Source organism: Geotrypetes seraphini, chromosome 12, assembly GCF_902459505.1.
Source record: "Geotrypetes seraphini chromosome 12, aGeoSer1.1, whole genome shotgun sequence".
Classification (NCBI taxonomy): domain Eukaryota; kingdom Metazoa; phylum Chordata; class Amphibia; order Gymnophiona; family Dermophiidae; genus Geotrypetes; species Geotrypetes seraphini.
In genome coordinates this window covers 610281-624456 of record NC_047095.1, presented here as the reverse complement: position 1 = coordinate 624456, position 14176 = coordinate 610281, and the positions used below count along the sequence as shown (strand labels likewise).

The window sequence follows — 14176 nt, the reverse complement described above, 5'->3', positions numbered from 1 at the left end:
CCCCCTTACTACACCACAGACTGGATGGGCCATTTGGCTTTTATCTGCCATCATATTTCTATTTTTCTATGTAATTCAAAGAAACTGATCTCATATGTGTTTATGCCACATAGGTATTTAAACATCTCTATCAAATCTCCCCTCTCCTGCCTTTCCTCCAAAGTATACATATTGAGATCTTTAAGTCTGTCCTCATATGCTTTACAACATAGACCATCAATCATTTTAGTTGCCTTCCTATTGACCGACTTCATCCTGTTTATATTTTTTTGAAAATGAGGTCTCATTAGAGGTCTTATATAGGGGCATCAATACTTCCTTTTTTTCTACTGGCCATTCCTTTCCCTATGCACCCAAGCATCCTTCTAGCTTTCGCCGTCACCTTTTCAACATTTTTGGCCACCTTAAGGTCATCACATTCTATCACATCCAAGTCCCGCTTCTCTTTCGAGCATAAAAGTTCTTCATCCCCAAAACTGTACCATTCCCTTGAGTTTCTGTAGCCCAAATGCATGAACTTAAATTTCTCAGCTTTAAATCGTAGCATCAAATTTCAGACCATTCCTTAAGCTTCACTAGGTCCTTCCTCTTATTTTCTACACCATCAGGGATGTCTACTCTAATGCAGATTTTGGTATCATCCGCAAAGAGGCAAATCTTACCAGTCAGCCCTTCAGCAATATCACTTACAAAAATGTTAAAAAGAACAGGCCCAAAACCGAACCATGAGGTACACCACTGGTAACATCCCTTTCCTCAGAGCAATCTCCATTGACTACTAAGAGCATAAGAATATAACAATAGACTTATTGGGTCAGACCAATGTTCCATCAAGCCAGTAATCTGTCCACATGGTGGCCAATCCAGGTCACCAGTACATGGCAAAAACCGAAAGATTAACAACATTCCATGCTACCGATCAAAGGTATGCAGTGGCTTCCCCCATGTCTTTCTCAATAACAGCCTATGGACTTTTCCTCCAGGAAATTGTTCAAACCTTTCTCAAAACCAGCTACGCTATCTGGTCTTACCACAATGTCTGGCAATGCATTCCAGAGCTTAACTATTCTGTGAGTGAAAAAATATTTCCTACTATTGGTTTTAAAAATATTTCCCTGTAATTTCATTGGGTATCCCCTAGTCCTTGTAAATTTTGACAGAGTGAAAAATCGATCCACTTGTACCCGTTGTACTCCACTCATGATTTGTAGACTTCAATCATATCTTTCCTCAGCCATCTCTTTTCCAAGCTGAAGAGCCCTAACCTTTTTAGTCTTTCCTCATACGAGAGGAGTTCGATCCCCTTTATTATCTTGGTCACTCTTCTTTGAGCCTTGTCTTGTGCCACTATATCTTTCTTGAGATAAGGAGACCAGAATTGAATGCAGTACTGCAGGTGAGGCCGCACCATGGAGCGATACAGAGGCATTATAACATTCTTAGGGCCCGATTCACTAAACTCACCGATCATGTAACGATCGTCGCTAAATCATTTTGACTGGTTTTGCGATCGTTTGTGTTCCCCAACCTAATTCATAAAATTGCTGTCCGATGTGCTTTTCCGAGCACTCACCCAATCTCCGATCTGAGCATGCTAATGAGGGGAAATGCCATGAAAAAGTAAGCAGCGATCGAATCACAAAGCAGAAGAAGAAATGCCGATCATGTTTGCTGATTCGAAAAAGAGCAACTGCTGAGGATCAGTCATTCACTATCCTCGTCGATTCTTCTGCCCTGAAATATCAGTATCGAGGTTACAATCCCGCATAAAGCAACTATTAAAAATAACTATAAAATAACTTTAGTTATGCACAAGAACTCATTTGTGTGTCATATTCTGTATCATGCGCATTGCAAGCAAGTGTGTTTAAAGCGCGGGTTTAAAGCGTGTTGAAGTTCTGTTCGATACATGCCTACACAAAAATATAAGGTATGGTGGCAGTCACAAATCTTTCCTTTTAAAAAATTACCAACTAGTAGGGCCAGCACTAGTAAACTGCTTCACCCCTCCCCCTTCCTTATGGGCTCGCTTGTCGCTTGTATATGACGTCATGGGGTCGCATTGCCTGCTTCAAGTTTCACGGCCCAAGAAGCTGCTGAGCATCATGGGATTGCTATACTGTATATAACTGCGTGTGGTACCAGCGTTGTTAACCGTGTCTGTTAGCTATGTTAACTTTGCCTCCACATGACGTGTATTTTTATGCATTCTATGCAAAATGGATGGCGGTTGTCAGTTCTGCATTTGACGCCTGAAAATGACATACTACAAATAAACCACTCCCACTAACTAATTTCAAAACGGGTCTTTCGCTCTTTGCTTTGTCTGTAAGTGTGGACCATGACCCGGTGCTTAGCTGGTGAAGACCGAGCAAAAGTACTCATTCAGAAGTTCCGCTTTCTCGGAATCTGATTCCACGTACTTCCTGTCTGGTTTCTTTAGGCGTGCTATCCCATCTGTTTTCCTTTTCCTGTCGCTAATGTACCTGAAAAAAGGAGACAAATCCTTCTTCAGGTACATTAGCGACAGGAAAAGCAACACAGATGGGATAGCACGCCTAAATAAACCAGACGGGAAGTACGTGGAATCAGATTCCAAGAAAGCGGAACTTCTGAATGAGTACTTTTGCTCGGTCTTCACCAGCGAAGCACCGGGTCATGGTCCACACTTACAGACAAAGCAAAGAGCGAAAGACCCGTTTTGGAATTTCAAGTTCACACCCGAAGACGTCCACTGCGAGCTGACAACACTCAAGGTGAATAAAGCCATGGGACCGGACAATCTACACCCCAGAGTACTCAGGGAGTTGTGTGATGTCCTGGCAGAACCGCTATCTGTACTCTTCAATCTCTCCCTCAGTACGGGGAGAGTACCTATGGACTGGAAAACGGCTAACGTCGTTCCACTGCACAAAAAAGGTTGCAGAGAGGAGGCTGCGAATTACAGACCAGTAAGTCTAACATCAATAGTGTGTAAGCTCATGGAAACACTAATCAAACGAAAAATAGACACGATCCTGGATGAGGAGAATCTACGGGATCCCAGTCAACATGGATTCACCAAGGGTAGGTCCTGCCAATCCAATCTCATCACCTTCTTTGACTGGGTAACAAGGAAGTTGGACTTGGGAGAATCGCTAGACGTGGTGTACCTGGATTTCAGTAAAGCTTTCGATAGCATCCCTTATTGTAGGCTGCTGAGCAAGATGAGATCGATGGGGTTGGGAGAAACGGTAACTGCATGGGTCGAGGACTGGCTAAGTGGTAGACTTCAGAGGGTGGTGGTTAACGGTACCCTCTCTAAAACGTCAGAAGTGACAAGCGGAGTACCACAGGGCTCAGTCTTGGGCCCGCTACTTTTCAACTTATTCATAGGGGACCTGACTCAGGGGCTTCAAGGTAAAATAACACTATTTGCCGACGACGCCAAACTATGTAACATAGTGAGCAGCTCCAATTTACACGATAGTATGACGCAGGACCTGTCTTTGTTGGAACGTTGGTCATCAACCTGGCAGCTGGGCTTCAATGCCAAGAAATGTAAGGTCATGCACCTCGGCAGTAGAAATCCGTGCAGAACTTACACCTTAAATGGTGAGACCTTAGCTAGGACTGCAACAGAACGGGATTTGGGAGTGACTATTAGTGCGGATATGAAAGCTGCCAATCAAGTGGAGAAGGCTTCATCTAAGGCAAGACAAATGTTAGGTTGCATCCGCAGAAGTTTCGTGAGCCGGAAGCCTGAAGTCATCATGCCGTTGTACAGAACCATGGTGAGACCGCATCTGGAATACTGCGTGCAATTCTGGAGGCCACATTACTGTAAAGATGTGCTAAGAGCAGAGTTGGTTCAGCGGATGGCCACCAAGATGGTCTCGGGGCTCAAGGATCTCTCATATGAAGAGAGGCTGAACAAATTGCGGTTCTACTCTCGAGGAACGTAGGGAGAGGGGAGACATGATTGAGACGTTCAAATATATCACCAGACATATCGAGGTGAAAGAAGATATTTTCCTTCTCCAAGGACCCTCAGCCACAAGAGGGCATCCGCTTAAACTCAGGGGAGGGAAATTTCATGGTGACACCAGAAAGTATTTCTTCACCGAAAAAGTGGTTGATCATTGGAACAAGCTTCCGATACAGGTGATTGAGGCCAGCAGCGTGCCAGATTTTAAGCGTAGATGGGATGCCCATGTGGGATCCCTGAGCGGGTGGAGTTAAGTATGGGTCATTTGGGGCGTCTCTAGAGCAGACTTAGGGGGTGGGTCTGTGGAGTGGGCAGACTTGATGGGCTTTGGCCCTTATCTGCCGTCATTTTTCTATGTTTCTATGTTTCTACATAGTAAAGGGCGAAGAACAAGCACATGTGTACATTGTATCAAGAACCAATAAGAATGCTCTGCGCATGGGTTTTAATCGCTCTTACAGCGATCCATCAGATTGCTGTAGGGCATGCGTTTGATTAGATCATTTGCATGTAAACTCGTTTGTGTATCGGTTGCTTGGCAAAAATTGGCCAGAGAATCGGCCAACAACGATCCTGTCGGTATGTTTAGTGAATCGAGCCCTTAGTCTTAATAACCATCCCTTTTTAAGTATCTTGTTTGCTTTTTTGGCCACAGCCACACATTGGGCGGAAGGTTTCATACAATGACACCCAGATCTTTTTCTAGGGTGCTAACCCCCAAGGTGGGTCCTAGCATCTGGTAACTGTGATTTGGGTTATTCTTCCCAATGTGCATCATTTTGCATTTATCCACATTAAATTTCATCTGTCACATGGACATTCAGTCTTCAAAATTCCTAAGGTCTGTCTGCAATTTTTCACAATCTGCATGCGTTTTAACAACCTTGAACAGTTTAGTGTCATCTGCAAATTTAATCACCTCACGTGTCGTTCCAATTTCCAGATCATTTATAAGTAAGTTAAATAGTACCGGTCCCAGTACAGATCCTTTCAGCACTTAACTGTTTACTCTCTTTCACTAAGAAAAATGACCATTTAACCCTACTCTCTGTTTTCTATCCGATAACCAATTCCTAATGTAACCAAGGTTAAATAATATTTTTTATTTAATTACCTGTGGGCTGGTTCCAGGCCCTTTTGGGAGTCTAGGGGGGGGGTGCGTTCTGCCCTTCAGGAGAGGATTGTGGCGGAGCCTGTAGGACCGTGGGAGGTGTTAGCCTCATGACTGGTCTGGCTGTGTTGGGCCTGCTGTTGTGTTTTTTTCTGTAGTACTGCTTGTTGCTGCAGGGGTGAGGAATTCTGGTGCGTTGAAGACACATGTGCACTACGTCATCACGTTTTGGCTGTGATGACATCTTTTCGGTCATGCATGCACGATCAGTCTGAGTATCGGCCTGAAGAGGAGAAGCCCCGGAGAGAGAAAAATGTGCTTCGGAGGCCTATTTTTCGGGCATTCGGGCTGCAGGAGTTTGTTAGGCCTGGGAGAGGCTTTTGGGAGTTCCCGGCATCTGGGAGCTAAATTGGGGAATGCACCGTGCTGAAGATTCAGACACATGGGTTTTGAGCACCACGGGTCATTTTTTATTTTTATTAGTCGTGCGTGGCATGCCTACATGAGGAGTACTGAGCAACATTGGACGGTCACCATGGAGAAGGTGACCCAATCGAGCTCGTGGCCAGAGCAGCTGTAGCGCATGGGAGCTGCAGCAGAAGATAAAATAAATATTTTAAAGGCATTTTAAAGTAAAAAGAAGATCTTCTAAGATAGGAATTTGGTTTTTAAAATGTTTTCTTTGATGTTGAAAGTTTTGGGTTTTTTTTATTTTTTTTTTAGAATAGTTTGGATCTTGCAGTTTGTGACTGTGAGCTGCTGATTTCTGCACAGAGCTCGTGAGTCCTCGTGCAGAAGTCAGCAGCAGCTGTCAAGATTCTAAACTGTCATTTTTGACAGTTGGGTGAGTTACTGGCTCAGGACAGTTGTGTGTGTGTGAGCTGTTCCTTATTGAAAAGTAATTTTGAAGTAAGTTATTGATTTCTAAGGTTGATTTTTGGTGTTACTGTGAAGTTGGTTATTGGATGTCTAAGTTCTAGTGTTGATGATTTGAAGTTCTGGATGTTAAAGTGATTATGACAGTTTGGTGAAGTTGTGTATGATTCTGCTATAGTTTATGGGTTACTGTATAAAGTTCTGATGTTGGTTATTTAGCTACTGTTAGATTTGTATATAAATTTTTGTGGTAAGACCTAGCTTTGAAAAAGATTCCTATTCTTTTATTGCTGGAGATTCTGGTTGGTCTATAAAATTTTGAGTGACAACAGTATTTCTGTGCTTCTGCAAACTGCTGTGGAAAAAAATCCCATTTATGATGTACACCTGAGGTGAAAGGTGGAGACAAATTCTGTGTCTTTGTCAGCTGTAGCTGACAGATGAATTGTCTTCTTGTGGATTTGGTTATTTGCTTTGAGTGCTGGTGTGTGACTCAATAAAAATTTTTACAGGTCTGAGGGAATAAGGAAATTCTGTACTTCTGCTTTAGGCTGCTGTCGGTTGTACAGAACTTTTGCTCTGCTGTGAAGGAGTATTGTTTTATTCTTGCAGAACGGTTGTCAAAATTTGTTAAAGAAAATTGTCTATTGTGAAGAGTTTTTATGTAATTGTGGGAGGGATTTCGTTTATGGAAATTCAATTATCCTTTTTTTATATATATAATAGTTAGAAAAAAATAAATTGATTGAACCTTGTTTTAGGGCTGTAGGATTTTCTTTTTGAGTTCTTTTTGTCAGAGTAGTAGGATTTCATTAGATCTTCAATCAACAGTGTGCCAACCTGGTACCCACCATAGAGAAGGAAAAGAAAAATATACTTACCCAAGTGAGATGGATCTCCTGAGAATCCAGAACCTGTATGAAATAAAATTAAAAAACTAACACACACAAAGAATCAATTCTTTGAGACATTGGTTTAAAACTAAATTGAAACAGAATTTATTCAGAAGACAAAGAAAGAAAGGTTAACATATCTGATAGTTTCTGCCTGAAGTCAGCTGTTGAATTGAGAAGAACCTATTCAGAAGACAAAGAACACTTTTATTAGTTAATAAAAGTACTTTGCATTTGTTTGAAATTGTGAGAAAAGCTAGCTATGGAAACACAAAATATGTTGTATTTTTGAGTACCAAATCTTAAAGATGTTTTATCTAAGTGCTTATTAAACTGTTTTATTTATTCCTTACAAAAGTCTAAATTACTTTATTTAAATTTACCTGGTTATAAAAATATGTGGGTAAAGTACACTTTAAATGCAACTCCAGTCTTTTTCCTGAGGTGAAATCCCAGTAAGTCCTCAGTCAACTACAAAGAATATTTCCTGGGATTTTGGCTTCTGGAGGTAGGCCAGGTTGCATTTTAGCATAGTCGGGTTACAGTAAGATATTGACATCTAAACTCTTATCTGTCCAGCAAAGTGTATTTTGCTGTGTATTTTATTGTGCCTCATCCTCCAGAGGAGAGTACTGCCTGAGGTATCGGCCTATTAAGCGACTACAAATTAGCAGGTAAAGTAAAGCAGTGCTTATCCTGTGGAGGGAGTTACACTAATCCAGAAATGAACTTTGCCATCTATTCAATGAGTCTTTAATATTCTCAGGAGCCTCTCATGAGGAACTTTGTCAAATGCTTTCAGAAAATTAAGATACACTATATCAACCTGCTCACCTTTATCCACATGTTTATTCATACCTTCAAAGAAGGGAAGCAAATTGGTTAGGCAAGATTTGCCTCGGCTGAACACATATTGACTCTGTCTCATTAAATCATGTTTATCTACATGTTCCACAATTTTAATTTTTTTTTTTTTAGTTCAAATAGTTTTATTGATTTTATAAAAGAAGAAATACAAAGCCAACAATATGAGTGCTCCAACAAGGAACACAGTATAACAATATCATTAACAAATGTGAAGTGCGTCCATAATTAAACAAGAATCACAAATTGTTTCCACCATTTTGCCAAGCACTGAAGTCAGGCTTACCGGTCTGTAATTTCCTGGATCTCCCCTGGAACTCTTTTAAAAAATCGGTCTAACATTGGCCACCCTCCAATCTTCAAGTACTACAGGCGATTTTAGCAACAGGTTACAGATAACTAACAGCAGGTCAGCAATTTCATGTTTGAGGTTTTTTAGTACACTGGGATGTATACCATCTGGTCCAGGCAATTTATCACTTTTTAACTTGTCAGTTTGGCTTAATACATCTTCCAGATTCACTGAGATTTCTTTCAGTTCCTCCATATCATCACCCTTGAAAACCATTTCTGGTTCAAGCAGATCTCTTACACCTTCCGTAAAGACTGAAGCAAAGAATTCATTCAGTCTCTCCGTTATGGCCTTATCCTCCCTGAGTGCCCCTTTCGCTTCTTGATGAGTTTTTGTCTCTTTTGCAAGTTTCTCTTCATATTCTTTCTTAGCTTTCTTTATCAGTGCTTTGCATCTAACTTGCCAGTGCATGTGTCTCTTCTAATTTTCTTAATTCGGATACTTTTTCCATTCTTTAAAGGATGGGTTTTTTTTTTGGCTCTAATAGCCTCTTTCACTTCACCTTTTAGCCATGCCGGCTCTCATTTCCACCTTTGCTAATACGTGGAATTCGTCTGGTCTGAGCTTCCATGATAGTATTTTTAAATAACAACCACATCTGGTTTACAATCCTAACCTTTGCAACGGATCCTTTTAGCTTCTTATTAACCATTTTCCTCATTTTATCAAAGTTGCCCTTTTGAAAATTAAAATCCTCTAAAGTAGATTTCTTTTGCGACGTCACTCCATGTATCAGCTCAAATTTGATCACATTATGATCACTGTTTCCCAGTGGACCCAACACATTTAACTCCTGTACTATGCCTTGTATTCTGACCCAGTCCATCACTTTGGGCCCATACTTTCCTCATTCTGCCAGAACAGTAACATAGGTATCCATATGGCCAAACTATCTGGTAGACTGCAATGACAGAATCAGCTTGCAGCTGGATTGCCTGTCAGCTTGCAACCTCTGTAATTACCTAGAAGTCCTAGTGGAAACACAATGGAAGCTGGAGGGATCCTCCCTCATTTCATCCTTTCTCTCTCCTATAACTAGAAGGTAGTCGCTAATGGTTAGTGCAGCAGACTGAGAGCTAGGGGAAGTGAGTTTGATTTCTACTGCAGCTCCTTGAGACTCGGGTCAAGTCATTTTACCTCTATGACCCCAGGTACAAAATAAACACCTGTATATAATATGTAAACCACTTTGATTGTAACTATAGAAAAGCCCATCCCCCTTTCAATTTGCAGGGAATCTGGGAGGGTGCATGCTTGAGCAATCTAAACTCAAGTATTGCTGAGCCTTGTGGTTAGGCAAAGAAAAGGTGGGTGCTGGAAGGAAGGAATGAAGGGGACATTTTATAGGAGATATAAGGGTGTGGGATAGCATTTTGGGGGCAATTCTTTAACCTAGATGTTCACTTTTTCACTTATACTGCAGATGGTAGAGAATGGACAGAAGGAGGAATTGACAATTATACACATACATGCTTATGTGACAATTCTCACATGCACATAGAAAGTTATTCTTACCCCTGAGCAGATGTAACTTTATGCAGGAACTTTTAGGGAAGCAATTTTATAAAAGCACGTAGGGATATCGGTTGTCTTTATAAAACAGGCACAAAATATGTGACACTCTGCCTTCCTGCCTAGGTGCCCTGCTGCCTTTTTTTTTTTTTTTTTTTTTTAAACGTATGTTTATTGAAAATGGAAAGGGGTACAAAAATCATGAATAGCACAAAACAAGGCAAGGAAAAGTATAAGATAAGCATATACAGCGAAAGCAAACAAGATCAGGTACAACAAAGGCAATCAAAATCAATAAGTCCCCTCTCAAGAACACCCCGCCCCCCCAGGAGGAGCCAGCAGTCTGCAACAGGAGATGGCATTGAGCCAGAATCGGCAACTCAGCGCAGGGACAGCGAAGAAATGCTGCAATCAGAAAAAACAATCCAGACCCCCTCCACTAATTTTATATAAACCACCCAGACACACAAACTACAGACCTACATCATCCCATGTAGAATTAGACACACCATCCGCCACAACACACATACCAGCACACATCCTACTCTGCCACAAAAAAATCCCCCACAACCCCCTCCCTGAGGTACCCAAAAGACAAGTGAGCATTCAAGAAGTACAGAAGGAGCAGACAAACAATAAGGGCATACCAAGGTTCATTTGAATAGACACTAGATCACGCAAGCGCTCCCACAGGGAAACTTAATGCTGCTGAGCCAGGTACCTAGACAGGGTATAAGCTTGAATCTCAAAAAGGGCCAGTTCCCGAAGTCTACTCTTCCATTGAACCTCCAGTGGCGTATCCTCCGAAACCCAGTAGGTCAGAATCAGTTTTTTAACTACAAGAAGGGTATTATATATGAATCTGCATTGGGGGATAGTGAAACCTTGTGCCCGAAGGGGGCCCTGTAACCCCAGTAAGAGAGTTCAGCAATCCCACTTGACAGGGCAGCACACCATCCTCTCAAGAAGGGGAAGCACTTTCCTCCCAATAGACAATTTAGAGCATTCAAGAAAGGAATGAATGTAATTACCAGCCGAACATTGAAACTTAACACAGAGGTCACCCTCCCAAAGCCCAATATGCTCTCCTTTCTGTCAGGTAATTAGGCTCGGTGAAGGAACTTATATTGAAGCTCTTGGAGATCAGCAAATTTAGTAAAGGCATATAAGGTCTTAAAACATTCCAAGAACTGTGGCTCAGAGATGGGCTGTCCGAGGTCCACCTTCCAAAGCTCCTGCAGTGCTCCAAGGACCGATAAAGGAATAGAGGATTTCAACAGTCTATACCAGTAGGACAGAGTGTTAAGCTGAGGTGTTGTAGCGGAGAAAATGGTATCCAACTTACCCTTAACCTAGGCTCCCTCATGCCCTTGACTCTCTACCTCCCAATAGTGCTGGATCTAGAAATACGAAAAGAGATAACGATGGGAAATACCCAAACGAGCCTGAAGCTGTTGGAAGGATGGGAAGACAGTAGGGTGAGGCTCCAGCACCTGCTCCATAGCCTCACTGCCCCGGGATACCTAGTTGGTGAACATGGAGCAGCCCCAGCCGGGAATGAAGTTAGAGTTCCCCTCCAACTTCAGGAAAGGGACACCGCTGTACTCGGCCCCTGCCTGCGTCTCCACAACTGCCAGGCCCTCCACAAAGGCAATAGGATTGGAAGCAAGTACGATATTGGCGATGAGGATCAGACTGGGAATGAAGCAGATTGATAAATTTAAATGGATGGCACCAACTCTCCGCTGAGCCCAAGGGAAAATACCGAGCATGCCATGTATAGCCTTCATGAATCCAGCACATAAGTGTCACTACATTGTACAACCAGATATCCGGAACGTTGAGGCTACCTAAACACTTATCTAAAGAGAGATTAAGTCCTCCAATCCTAGGGGCCCTTGACCACCAGATAAACCGAGAGATAACCAATTTAAAGTGGAGCTCATCCCGACTGCGAAGCCAAAGGGGCAGTTCTGGGCCACGTGTCCCAGAAGCCCTAACAAAAGCTCCTTCCAGGCCTGACACAGTTTTTCAATAGCCTCGAGAGGATGTTGAACATTAGCGCCATAGAGGGTAGGCTCGGGTAGGCTTGGCCAAGATTTTCTGGCAACCACTGGCTAAAGACCCAGTACAGGTCAGCATTCTTCATTGTCCCAGGCAGACCCACTAACCTGAGGTTGTTACACTGACTACGATTTTCATAGTCTCCCTGTTTGTCGGTGAGCGTGATTTGCCGACGCAACTCCTGCACCTGTATTACTAGGCCAGAGCATGTGTCCTCCTGATTGGGACAGCCGCTGCTCTACCTCGGCAATTCTACGATTGTGGGTGTCAAACTTCTCGTGCATTTCCTCCACCGCCAACTGGATCTTATTAAGCCGGTCCGCCAAGGCTGCCAACACAGACTTTGTGATGTCCTGGATCCAATCCCCAGCGGGGATATTGAAAGTTGCTGGCTCAGCCACCATTTTAAGAGGTGTCAGGGGCTGCTTATCTTTGGAGTTTTGTACCGCTTTAATAGGCACACCCGGCTCAGCTGTGCGATTCAAAACCTCTCCAGAAAAGGGCGAAGACCCGACCCCAATGCTTGAGCCACAATAACCCAGGGGGACGCAGAAAAAGCAGGTAATAAATGCTGATATAGTTGGGGTGAGTACAGAGCTCCTCTCTTGCATGTCTGTTCAGGCAGGCTGTATCACGTGACCCCCCCCCCCCCCCTTAATTTGACTTCTAAGCAGGATATCTTGTATGCTGCTCTGTCCAAGGTGGAGTACAAAGGAGGAAGATACAAAAGACTGTCCTGAGTAAGGATAAATTATCTAGGTGGTCACCCACTCTGGTTGGTAGCTGGAATAGATCCTTGTTAGTGGGGTAAGAATAACTGAGCAGACTGAATGGGCCCAATGGACCCCCACCCCCATCCCCTTTTGCTTTTTTAGTTTTAAGTCTTCATTCTCATGTGCTGTACCATCTCAGCACTCTTTAATTGTCCTGAGTTGTGCCATCCTCATCCATGCTAAACTACTGTAATGATACCTGGGGCAATTCTACTATAAAGGCATAATTTTCAGGCACAGTTTTCTATAGCTACCTTTTCCCACACCATCAAAGTACCATGGCACTTACAGATTTTGCACACTCAGATTTTGCACACTCAGCTACACTAATGGGCAGATTCTATAAACAGGCGTCCCAATTGTAGGCAGTGGTAGGTGTCCTACTTCTGTCTGGCAGCCAATCGGGACGCATGATTTTTTATTTATTTTTTTTTAATGCAGTTCCCCAAAGCAGGCCACCTACACTGTAGGCGTTTGTTGCGGGTCTAGGAAACATATAGAGACACCTAAACTTGCCCAAGGTTGGCATGGGCATGGTTTCACGCAAAAGTGGACTTGGGTGAGTTTAACCATCTGTACATGTCTTCCTAGAGCCGTGACAGGTGCTCAAATGTAGGACAGCAAAATGCTGGCCCACATTTCAAAATCTTAAAACTAGACGCGGCTAGCTCAGCTGATTGCGGCAAGGGAATCCCCGATCAGCTGAGCCAGCAGGCTTCCCCAAAGCCATGGCTTTGGGGAGTCCTACCGGCTCAGCTGATTGGGGGGAATATACCCCTGCTGCAATCAGCTGAGCTGGCTGCAGCAGGGGATCCCCAGGTGATCATAGCAAGGGAATCTCCGATCAGCTGTGCTGGCAGGCTTCTCCAAATCTGTGGCTTTGAGGAATCCTGCTGACAGCTGATTGGGGGCAAATACCCTCCTGCCACCATCACGTGAACCCCGACAGCCCCTTCCCCAGAGCACCATCGGCAGGAGGGATGCCCACTCCCTGCGAATACCCAGTGAACCCCAATACCCCCCCAGAAGTAGCCTGGCAGGAGGGATGCCCACTCCCTCCTGCCAACAACCCTGAACCTCAAATCTCCCCCAACCCCCCCAAACCTCAACACCCCAATTGACACCTCTAGGCCCACTCCAACACCCCCCTACCCCCTGTACCTTTGTTGAAGAAAGACTTCCAGAAGATTGTTATTCCCTCTGGCCGGCAGGCCCACCTCTTCAAAATGGCAGGCCTTCCCCTTCCCGGTGTATCCTAGAATGCACCAGGGAGGGACCTAAGGCCCTGATTGGCTCAGATGCCTAAGGCTCCTCCCTTGTGGCAGTCATTCAGCTAGCAGCTCTTCACCGAGCAGAAGCATGAGAAAATTGCTCCTGATTGGTTCACTACTGGACCACCAGGAAATTGAAAGGCATGCAGGGGAGGTGGGAGGGAGGTAAAAGTCATCACAGTTGACTGGGACAGGAGTCGGGAGGGATCCCTCCTTTCCTAGCCCACCATGAGACTGCCAGTGAATTAAAAGGTACGAGGAGAAGGGGAGGGAAGTAAAAGCTTTTAGAGTCAACCAGGACAATAGGCAGGAGGGATCCCTCCTGTCCTGGCCCACCAGGCCTTATGGTGGAGGCCTGCAAGACATCAGGACGGAGAAAGAGGGTATAGGGCAGGGAGGGAGAGAGAGGGGGACAGGATACAGAGCAGGGCAGGAAGGGAGGGGGTCTGGGTGCAGAGCCTGGCAGGGGAAGGAGTGAGGGAGAGGGGTGTGG

General features: G+C 43.9%; 1 protein-coding gene across 2 annotated transcripts in view; it reads left to right on the top strand.

Moving 5' to 3' along the window:
- QSOX1 (quiescin sulfhydryl oxidase 1) overlaps nt 1–14176 on the top strand; it is a 181438-nt gene that overhangs the window by 146036 nt on the left and 21226 nt on the right. The window lies entirely within an intron of this gene.